This window comes from Rhineura floridana, chromosome 7 (genome assembly GCF_030035675.1).
Source record: "Rhineura floridana isolate rRhiFlo1 chromosome 7, rRhiFlo1.hap2, whole genome shotgun sequence".
NCBI lineage: Eukaryota > Metazoa > Chordata > Lepidosauria > Squamata > Rhineuridae > Rhineura > Rhineura floridana.
In genome coordinates, this window is record NC_084486.1 from 121828059 (window position 1) to 121840166 (window position 12108).

The window sequence follows — 12108 nt, forward strand, 5'->3', positions numbered from 1 at the left end:
GGCAAGGCCCATCTCCCTATGAAACGTCATTATAATTAAGGTGATGCTACTTTGATGTGGTCTTCATGTTTGTTCAATTCTTAATCTCCATGAAACATAATGAGAAAAAGACGAGCACTGAAGAGACTTTTACACCTGAATTAGTTGTCCTCAGGAAGATGGCATGATCTAGTTAAACATTTGTTTTTATCTCTATGTCTTTGCCTCACATTATCATTTGGGATGACTCAGAATAATTGTGTGGCATCTAGGGAAGAGGATACATTGGATTTTGTTTGCATTTTAATGAGAAACTGCCTAATTTGCACTTCCAAATCAATATGCAAACTTAAATACAATTGTCACTCGAAATTCTCACTTTTCCAAAATTTTCGATGCAGTTCTCCAGCCATAAAATATAAACAAACATTCATATATTAGGGTAAAGTGTGCATAAAAATCTATACATTACTGAAAATAACTGCTTGCAAAAATGTGCATATTAATCAGAACTACATACAATAATGTGCATATTAGGAAAAAATCATATTAAAATGCTGATGAATTTTCATGAAGATTTTTTTAAATAATATATATTGGAGAACTGAATTTAACAATGGAAAAATGAGAAACCAAAGCTGATAAATTCAATCATCACAAACAATATCATCATTTCAACTTTCAAAGAAAATGTTGTTTTCAATAAGTTCTGAACTTTCATACTATAAATATCTAAGTCTAGAACAGAGAGATTTAGAATTTAGCCCATGTCAGTAGTCTTTTCCTTTCCTAAGTATAGCTTACATTTGACAACAAATCCTTTTTCCACATCTGTATTATCAGTTACTGTGGTATGGTGTTTTGTGAAAAAAGGGGGGAAATGAAGGAAGGAAAGACAGGGGCTTTATTATATTTCTGTTCCAACTTTCAGACATCTACAGTTAAACAGTCATGGAGTCATTACAAAAATCTACTGAAAAACACAATGGAACAGTGTTGAAGTGAAACCAAATGCCCACGAGAGCATTTTTCAGCATCATGTTTCCTACTGAAAGAAGTGTTCATACATAGAGAAGGAAGGGGGGGGAACAAAACAGCAGGTTTGAATACAATTTGTTAGACTTGGGATGTGCTAATCTGAATGACCCTCAGAACCACAGACCAGTGGAAGTCCCAAGCAACTCTGTGTTATTAAAACCTCATACTGAAGAGATCTCACTTCATAATAAAGAAGATGGACTTGCAACACAATGTTGCAGTGTGGAATGCTCCTGATCACTCATCCAGCCAGCCATGCCCTGCACCACAATATTCCGTTGCATCCTCCCTTTCACCCAGTTTTCCATTTTCTTCTCCGTACTGTTGGTCACCATTTCATGACCACTGAGCACCCACATTAGGCTGTTTGGGGTTCCCCCCCTTAAGGTTTTGATTCTAAAGTTTTCTTGGACTTCTGCAAACATTTGGGTTCCCCTAAGTCGCTGATATCTCCCACTTGTGTGGGGGTGGAACCATTTTGACTACATAAACAAACAGGCTCGTGTATCAGAAATAGATGGAATGATTATTGCCTTGAAAATTGATGTGGGATGTGAAATGGTGTTTACAAGCTTTACAAGCCAAGGTTTGCTGTGCTCATGGGAAATATATTATTAGAGCATGTTTCACATCTTTCGTGCCTCCTCCCCACCAAAAAAGACAATCATGAGGTCATAGATCATGAGTGAACTGCAAATGGAGAATTGTGTAAAAAAAAGCCATACATGCCCAGGGTGATATTGCAATATATCATATTCCAAACAAAACAAACAAATCGACCTATAAATGGAACTTGAAAGTTGCATAGAATGTTGCACTGAATGTACATGCCAACTTTCATTCTGATCTCAAGCTTCAAGAAAGATATTGTGTTACAAAGTACATAGCATTCTCCCTCTCCCATTATTTGGATTCCTCACACTTAGATCTGTAAGTTCTCAAAGTGCCACACAATAGTGATCTTAAAAGCTGTTCCTGAGATAAGCACATCCAGTAGAGGTTATTATTAAAAAAAACATTCACTGTGCTCAGGGCTGGCCTTAGGAGTATATGAGCTACACACACACACACACATGCTTGCACACCATTGCACAAACACATTTGCCTGCGCTTACCTGCTACAATCATGTCAACTTTCAAATTTTTTAAATACATGTTCATGCACAATCAAAATTCACACAAATTCAACTATATTGTCATATCTTAGCAGGAATGAGAGGAAGAAGGAGCTGCAAGAAAAGAAATTGTGGCTTACAGTACAAGTTGTTTCTGTTCATCTCAAAAGAAAAAAAAACACATGACAACGTAAAAGCAGCATGACAAGTGTTTTCTGCCAGGTAGTGGTGGCTCTTTGCAGGCATGCTGATTCACACCATGAAAACATGGCAAGCTGATAAGCCATTCACAAGATGAAATTTTCAAAGATCTCCTGTTATATTCAGAGAACCCTGCAGTTTCCAAAGCTTAAAAACAAATAAAGATGGTAACATCTGGGCATGTTCTGCTTTTGAAGTTCATTCCTAGAATAACTTTTTGAAAACATGTTCATTCAGTGTTGCAGTTGAGGGGTGAAATAAAACACAGAGACATCAGCTTGGGTTGAACAAGGGCCACTTTATTTAAATTACAGTAAACAAAAACCCCAATTTAAAGTGACCTGCAGAGGGAAACCTAGGTGCGCGAACTGTCTATAAGCAAGTAGCTTGCCACACAGCTCTCGGGCGACCAGCCCCTGCTGGGGCAAGGGCAAGCCCATCTGCTTACCCTTTACCCCGGCCACACCTTGCAGGTGAGTAGGGGGGCCTTCCCACATCATCCCCACCCGGGACCGTATAACCCCTGGGTAGATGGGGATAAGTTGGCCCCAGAAGCAGCCCATATCCTGCTCTAGAGCTGTAAAGCCCTGAGAGACAGGCCTCCGGAACTGCCAATCACCTCCAAAGGTGCCTAAGGGGACCACCTAGCTGTCCTTACCTATTTCCCTTCCCGCACCTTCCCACCACAAAAGGGGGACAAATCTCTATTTAGTCCCCCTTTACCCCACTGCCGAGAAGCACCTCTCGCAGACATCTCTGCAGGTCTCCCAAGAATAAGTCGTTACCTGCGTCTGACAGGTGAATGCCATTGGCCCTGTACAGTTCAGCCTTCTGTTGCTGAATTTGGGGATGCGGAATGACTAACCCCCCATGCCCGAGAAGAGCCAACCGAATCTGCCGGTTGACCTTCTTCCTTGCTTGATCAATCCCCGCCGGGTCCCAAACATCACGCCATACCTTGCGTGGAAGCAGGTCTGACCACATCAGATGTACCCAAGGCCAACGCCGCCTTATCGCTTGCATGTCCTTACATGCCTGCACCCTGAGGGCCTTGCCCTTCATCAAGCCAAGGTCATTACCACCCAGATGGATGACCAGCACTTGCGGAATTGTCCACACCAAACCTTGCCGGAACAGAGCGGGTAGGAGCCCCTCCCAATGCATTCCTTGCCGGCCAAGCCACTGTACTGCAGCCCATCTACTGAGGCCCAACTGCGAGCCCATGCTCAACTTTGCTGCCCTCCGGGCTGCCCAGAAGACCATGCTGTGGCCGCATATAAGGATCTGCGTCCGCTCCATCCCCGTCCAGCAACCTGCCAAAACAAATGAAAAGTGTTAGGCTTCCGCATTCCCTGCCCTCTAGAAGGGGCGAATGTAGCCCTTATACGCATCAGAGGACCAACGCCCAACGGCCTGTACTGTCGCCTGGGGAAAACCAAAACCTGCTGCCGTAGAAGCAGCTCCTATTCTAAATGAATGTGTTCCGAATTGTGAGGCATCATAACCCATCCTATGCAATGCTAGTTTTGTTAATGCCCCAAACTGGTAAATAGAAAGAGGATCCAGATTCACATGGGTAAATAAATATCCTTCGGCTGATCCCCTGGTTCTTAGGAAATTATTTAGAGCCCGTACTGGGCAGAGGTGAGGCTCTGATGATGGGGCCAAGCGCACCTGTCTCCCCTTACATTTTTGGTTCATTTTAGACCATCTCAAAGTTATGCAAGCGCAGCCTCCTTCTATGGAGACATCTGAAAACTGGAGGGCACGTCGAGACGTGTCATGCTTAGAGCCAGCCACCACCTCACCTATCCGGAAGGCTCCAAAAAATAGCGTAAAGGCCAGTGCCTGGAATAGCTTGGCTTCATAACTAGAAGAACAGACCGTTTTCCACTGGTGAACCATCCCTAGTATAATATCCAGTGAGAAAGGTCGACGGGAATCAGGTATGGCAGGGTGTTCTTTAGCCCACCCAGCCAACATGCGACGGACCCTAAAGTCCCCGGTATGATCCAGAAAACCACCTGCCTTTGCTAAAAAGGAAAGTCCCGCCAGCTTACCTTACAGCGTTCGGACTGACAGGCCCCGTTTCCTGCCATCCACCAGGAATTCAAGCAGGTGACTTACCGAAATAGGCCACTCCGGCGCATAGCCTTTGGAGGCCCAGAAGTCCTGCATGTCCCTACCTGCTCTCTGGTAACTGGCGAGCGTACTGGGGGCAATGGAAAGGCTTATGGCCCTCTCTGACTCTGCTCTCCAATCTCCCATATCGCAGGGGGCACGGCTTCCGGCTGAGCCCTGGCCAGCGGCGCCAGCTGACGGAAACGGTCCATCTGGTTCCGTGACAGAGCATCAGCAACACTATTGTCAATGCCAGGAACATGCCGTGCCCGAAAAAGAACATTAAAACACAGGCAATGGAGAACAAAAGAACGGACAAGACCCATAACCCTGGCATTCCTGGATGTGAGGGAATTGATAACATGTACTGTAGCCATGTTATCACACCAGAAGTGGACTGTGGAGTTCTTCAACTCCATAGCCCACAAATAGACTGCCACCACTATAGGGAAAAATTCCAAAAAGGTCAGATCCTTGTCTAGACCATCTTGAACCCACATCTGTGGCCATTGTCCCTTACACCAGGAAGACCCAAAGACTACCCCAAAGCCATAACCCCCAGACGCATTTATTCATTTATTTATTAAATTTATATACCGCCCCATAGCCGAAGCTCCCTGGGCGGTTCACAACAGACAATATCAAAATACAATAAAACACATATTTAAAACAATTCAAACAACATTAAAAATGGGCTTCCTTAAATTTTTTAAATGTAAAATGTTTATAACACATATTAAACACATATTAAAACACTTATTAAAATGCCTGGGAGAAGAGGAAGGTTTTAACCTGGTGCCGAAAAGATAGTAATGTTGGCGCCAGGCGTACCTCATCAGGCAGACTATTCCACAATTCGGGGGCCACCACTGAGAAGGCCCTTTTTCTTGTTGCCACCCTCCGAGCTTCCCTTTGAGTAGGCACCCGGAGGAGGGTCTTCGATGTTGAGCGTAGTGTACGGGTAGGTTCATATCGGGAGATGCGTTCCACCAGATATTGTGGTCCCGCGCTGTGTAAGGCTTTATAGGTTAAAACCAGCACCTTGAACCGGGCCCGGAAACATATAGGCAGCCAATGCAAGTGGGCCAGAATCGGTGTTATATGTTCGGACCGCCTGGTCCCCGTTATCAATTTGGCCGCTGCATTTTGCACGAGCTGCAGTTTCCGAACCATCTTCAAAGGCAGCCCCACATAGAGCGCATTGCAGTAATCTAATTTAGAGGTTACCAGAGCATGGACAACTGAAGCAAGGTTCTCCCTATCCAGATAAGGGCGTAGTAGGGCCACCGAACGAAGTTGGTAAAAGGCACTCCGTGCCACCGAGGCTACCTGAGCCTCAAGTGACAGGGATGGTTCTAGGAGAACCCCCAAGCTACAAGCCTGCTGCTTCGGGGGTGTGTGACCCCATCCAGGACAGGTTGGACATCCACCATCCGGTCGGGAGAACCACCCACTAACAGCATCTCAGTCTTGTCTGGATTGAGCCTCAGTTTATTAGCTCTCATCCAGTCCATTGTCGCAGCTAGGCAACAGTTCAGCGCATTGACATCAGAGTGGACCTGTAACTCGGCCTCCAGGAGTCGGTCCTGCTTCCAAAAGGATATGCCATTGAAATCCTGTAAAAAGGAGGACCACACAGCCAGGTTGGCGTGTAAAGCCGCTGTAACCCGAAATCGATGGCGGGGTTGTAAGAGCCCCACCATGGCCTCATATAATACTCTGCCAGGTGCTATGACCCTGCATGCAAAATTAAGGTGCCCTGCTAGCTCCTGGAGGGGGAGAGGAAAACTTTCCTCGCACCTGTAACTTCCTTTATCTTATTGTGGAGGATTAGAAGCATGTTCTGGGGTAGCCTACAGCATTGCTTCCCAGAATCAATTTTGATGCCTAAAAAAGTCAAAACTGGTGCTGGTCCTTCCGTCTTTTCCACAGCTAGAGGAACCCCCAGTTCCTCTGTCAAGGCCTGAAACTGGGCCATTAAGTGTAGGCATTCGCCTGTGCCAGCCCCACCCGCAAATAGAAAATCGTCCAAATAATGAACAACAGAATTCCTGCCCGTCCTATGTTTGATTGCCCATTCTAAAAAAGTGCTGAAGCACTCAAAAACTGCGCAAGAGATCGAGCATCCCATAGGTAATGTGCGGTCCACATAGAATTTGTTGGCAAAAGTAAAACCCAGCAGATCAAAATCTGCTGGGTGGACGGGCAGTAGTCGGAAAGCGGACTTAATGTCACACTTACCCATTAATGCTCCATTACCACATGCCCGAACCATGCGCACTGCAGCGTCGAATGAGGTGTAGTGGACCGTACATACACTGTCAGGAATGAAGTCATTAACTGACTGTCCACGCAGGTGGGACAAGTGGTGAATTATTTATTTATTTATTTATTTATTTATTTATTTATTGTGCTTTTATTTATTTATTGTGGATTGGAGTCCCTCCGCCGCTTAGCTTAGCATTTAACATCTTTAAACACCTCTACCTACCACCTACCACCTACCACCCCACTATACCTGTGCTACTGATGCCGTTGTCTGCTGGTGTGGGTGTGAGTGTGTGGTCTTTGTTGGTCATTGCTGTCTTGGCTGGGCACCGCGCTCCTTCTTGCGGCTTCTGGCGCCGCAGCTTCGGGTGCTGCCGCTCTGTTGTTGTGGTCGGGCGCGGAGGCTTGCGGCGCCGCGCCCTGGGACCCCCGGATTGGACTGTCGCTGCTGGATTGCTGGATTGCTACTGCTGCCTTGTCGTTGCGGCTGAGTGTGGATGGTCGCGCCGTGCCACGCCGAGCCGCGCTGAGCCCGTCGGCCCTCTCGGACCGCCATCGTTGCTTGGGCTTGGATGCCTCTGGTCTGCTGTGGCCTGCGTTGCCCTGAGCCTTCGCTGTCGGTCGCTGTTTGGGTGGAGCCGCCGCTGTTCTGTTGCTCTTGGGCCGCTGTTTTGTTGTGGCCGGGCGCGTTGGATGACTGCGGCGTTCCGGCGCTGCGGCCTTGGATCGCCGTTGGATCTGGGCGCCACGATCTTGCCTGGTGCAGGGGACCATGGTCCTTGTGTTGTCTTGGGCCGTTGCTGCCCTGTTACTGTGACTGCTGTTGCTGTCGTCTGCCATCTACTGGACTGCAGTTGCTATTGCTATTGGAATGTGGACTTTCTGCCCTTGCTTATTGACTATATAGATGCTGCTATTTTGCTACCAGCTGCTGTATCATCGCTGTCTCCAGCTCCCGTTGCTGTGGGCTTGGCTCTGAGTTCATCACAGCTCTGATTATATTCTACATGCGAGTTCCATCTATAAGTACTGTTGATTGTAGAAAAGGAATCTTATGTTGACTTCTGACTGTGGGGTGTGCATGGATGTGTGGATGTGTGGATGTGATGGAAATTGCACTGATTTTAATTTTAATTTGAGTTAAATTAATTTGACTGTTGCAGAGTGTGATAGAGGCGGGTCTCTGGTTTATTATTGCTTTAGGGTGGGTGGCCTGTCTGATCGGCGGTCGGGGATAGGGGCATGTGCAAACCGGGGAGGATGTGACAGGGAGGTTGAGGGGCCAAACTATAGAAAAAGTGGGCGGCAGACGCTGGAATGGCACTGCTGGCAGACCAGGCCAGATTAGGAGAACTGGGGATAGATGCTTAATACCCATCCCATGTTCCGGGTCTGTCCAGAACCAGACGACAACTGGGGGATGCAGGATTCCTACCGACCTTCGACTGCTGTTGTGTAATGCCAGGTCTGTAGTACAAAAAACATCACACATCCATGATATTATCCTAGATGAGCGGGCAGACCTGACATGTATTACAGAGACCTGGCTGGATGAGGCCTCAGCCCCCATTCTTGAGGCCATGTGCCCGCCGGGTTTCCGTTACGCACAGCAGCCGAGGGTAGGAAGGCGGGGAGGGGGAGTGGCAGTCATCTATTGGGAGTCTTTAGTTTTTACCAGACCTCCTCTTCATAGGACCAAGTTTGCTGACTGCATGTACTGGAGGTTGGGCCTGAAGGGCAGTTTGGGGATTCTGCTTGTGTACCGCCCACCCCGCTGCACAGCAGACTCCCTGGCCGAGGTGCTGGAGGTGGTCTCGGCTGTACAGGTGTTGTCCCCAGAATTATTGGTGCTGGGTGACTTCAACGTGCATTCCGAGACCACTCTCATTGGAGCCCCTCGGGATTTCTTGGAAACCATGGCTTTCTGGGAACTGCACCTTAGTAATATTGGGCCTACCCATGTAGCCGGTCATGCTCTCGACCTTATGTTTGTCCTGGGAGGGGAGGGAAGTGCTCTGAAGTTGGGGGTGGTTTCTTCCACCCCTGTGTCATGGTCAGATCACTACTTGGTAAATATAGACTTCTCGATGCCACACACCCTCCGCAGGGGAAAAGGACCTATCAGAATGGTCCGCCCCAGACGCCTGATGGATCCAGAAGGATTCCTGACTGCGCTTGGGGAATTGGAACCTGCTGAAGGCCGCCCGGTCGATGCCCTGGTGATAGAGTGGAACGAGGGAATCACCAGGGCATTGGACCGGGTGGCTCCGAAACGTCCTCTCCCCCTGAATAGAACTCAGTTAGCACCATGGTATACACCACGGTTGCGTAATCTGAGACGGGAGATGAGACGACTAGAACGCCGGTGGCTGAAATCACGTTCCGAAGATGTCCGGACACAGGTTAGAGTAGCAGTAGCTACCTATCAAGTGGCAGTGAAGGCAGAAAAGAAAAAGTTCTTTGCTGCCTCCATTGCGTCCGCAGAGTGCTGTCTCAGGAGGTTGTTCCAAGTGGTCCGAAGCCTGGTCGGTCCAGTTGCTCAGGAACCCTTGGAACAGTCAAAGGCCTCCTGTGACAAATTAGCAAAGCACTTTGCTGATAAAATCGAACACTTACAGAACTTGATCCCGTACGCCGTGGATACAGTGGATGAACCAGAGTTGGCCAGTTGCAAGCCGGTTAAATGGGATCTGTTTCGGCCTCTCCCTTCTGAGGATGTGGACAAGGTGCTCTCAACTGTAAAGCCTACCACATGTCTAAATGATCCTTGCCCGTCGTGAGCTCCTTGTGAGCTGCAAAGAGAAATTGGGCGAGGGGATTAAGGCAGTGGTTAATGCATCCCTAGAGGAGGGTGTGATGCCATTAGCCCTCAAGGAGGCAGTCGTGAAGCCCATCTTAAAGAAGCCCTCCTTGGATCCCCAAGTTTTGAATAACTTTCGCCCTATTTCAAATTTACCATTTCTAGGCAAGGTCATTGAGCGAGTGGTGGCTAATCAGCAGTCGGCACACTTGGATGAAACGGATTATTTGGATCCATACCAATCAGGTTTCAGGACTGGACATGGAACTGAAACAGCCTTGGTCGCTCTGGTGGATGATATGAGGAGGGCATTAGATAGGGGAGAATTCACCTTTCTTATCCTCCTCGATCTCTCAGCGGCTGTTGATACTGTCGACCACAGTATCCTTTTACATCGCCTGGAGGGACTGGGAATAGGAGGCACTGTACTGCAGTGGTTCCGCTCCTTTCTCTCCGCTAGGCATCAACAAGTAGCATTGGGGGAGGAGGTTTCAGACCCTTGGCCTCTCAATTGTGGTGTGCCACAGGGCTCTATCCTCTCTCCCATGCTATTTAATATCTATATGAAGCCGCTGGGGACTATCATTAGGAGATTTGGGCTGCAGTGTCACCAGTATGCAGATAACACTCAGCTCTATCTCTCGTTTAAATCCTCACCAGAGTTGGCTGTGGAGACCATGTCCAAGTGCCTGGAATCCGTGAGTGGATGGATGGGAAGGAACAGGTTGAAGCTGAATCCTGATAAGACCGAGGTGCTACTTGTGGGGGACAAGGGAAGGTAGGGAGATATTGACTTGATGTTCAATGGGGTGAAACTGCCCCTAAAGGACCAAGTCCGCAGCCTAGGGGTTGTCCTTGATTCCAAGCTGTCCATGGAGGCTCAGATTTCGGCTGTGAGCCGGGCAGCTTGGTATCAATTACACCTCATACGTAGACTGCAACCCTACCTCCCTGTTCATCAGCTCCCATTGGTGGTACATGCCCTGGTCACCTCTCGTTTGGACTACTGTAATGCGCTCTACGTGGGGCTACCCTTGAATACGGTCCGGAAACTACAGCTTATACAAAATGCGGCGGCTCGGCTACTTACAAACTGTCATCGCCGGGAGCACATCACCCCAGAGCTGCTCGATCTGCACTGGCTCCCAGTTGTTTTCCGGGCCCAATTCAAGGTGTTGGTATTAACCTTTAAAGCCCTACACGGTCTCGGCCCAGTTTATCTGATGGAGCGCCTCCAACGCCACCAATTATGCCGCCCGACAAGATCAGCCACACAGGGCCTTCTCTCAGTCCCACCAACTAAAACAGCTAGTTGGTGGGGACTAGAGAGAGGGCCTTCTCAGTGGCGGCCCCCACTCTCTGGAACTCCCTCCCGTATGATCTTCGACATGCCCCTTCCCTGAATGTATTCCGCCAGGCCTTGAAGACCTGGCTTTTCAGACAGGCCTTCGGGACTTCCGGGGAGGGTTAATCTTTTTGACTAATTGCCTGCTACTCTGAACTGTCACTGTTTTACTGTTTTATTGTTGTACTGTATTTATTATGATGTATTTTAATTGAGTTGTACGTCGCCTAGAGTGGCCATTGGCCAGATAGGCGACTTATAAATTAAAATTATTATTATTATTATTATTTTATACCGGCCTTTAGCAATAAGCTCTCAGGGCGGTGTACAACAATAAAAACAGGTTAAAATACAAGTGAGTATAAATAAAATGCACTATAAAACATATGTGAAAACAAGATTGCAACAAAAAATTAAAATTAACATTTAAAATTAAAATTTAAAAAGCCTGGGCAAAGAGGTAGGTCTTTACCTGGCACCGAAAAGATAACAAAGAAGGCGCCAGGCGAATCTCGTCAGGGAGGGCGTTCCATAATTCGGGGGCCACCACTGAGAAGGCCCTAGTTCTAGTTATTGCTCTCCGGGCCTCGCTATGCATTGGAACCCGGAGAAGGGCCTTCGACGTCAAGCGCAGCGAGCGGGTAGATACATAGCGGGAGAGGCGTTCCACCAGGTATTGCGGTCCAATGCCGTTAAGGGCTTTATAGGTAAGAACCAACACTTTGAATCTGGCCTATACTCCCCTGCCACCTTCTTGGGTACAATCCCTAATGGGGATACTCGAAGGTTAGGGAGAGGGGGTGATTGGAACGGGCCAAGCACCCGCCCAGCCTGCACTTCTTTGTTAATTTTCATTCGCACTATTACCTCCATGCCATAACAGATTTTAGATTTTGGGACATGAAGGAAACCCTAGGACCATTGTAGGGAATTTGGAAGCCCGACAAAAACCCATTGAAAAGAAAACAGGCATCCCCAGCCACTGGATAACCAGCTAACAAGCCCTGTAAAACATGCAACTTAATTGGGGAGGGGCCCTTTTCCTTGATTAGCACCAGGTGGGGGTTGTTTTCTGTCCCATTGCTGGTCCCTGCCACCTCCCCTGTATGATCTGCCTCTGTTGCAGGCAGTGGAAGGGTGTGAGGCTCCACAGATCGCGCACTCATGTCTGAAATGACATGGGTTGTGCGCGCAGGTTCCCCGGGCATTGAACTCCCAGCATAGCAGCCGTTGTTGAACCC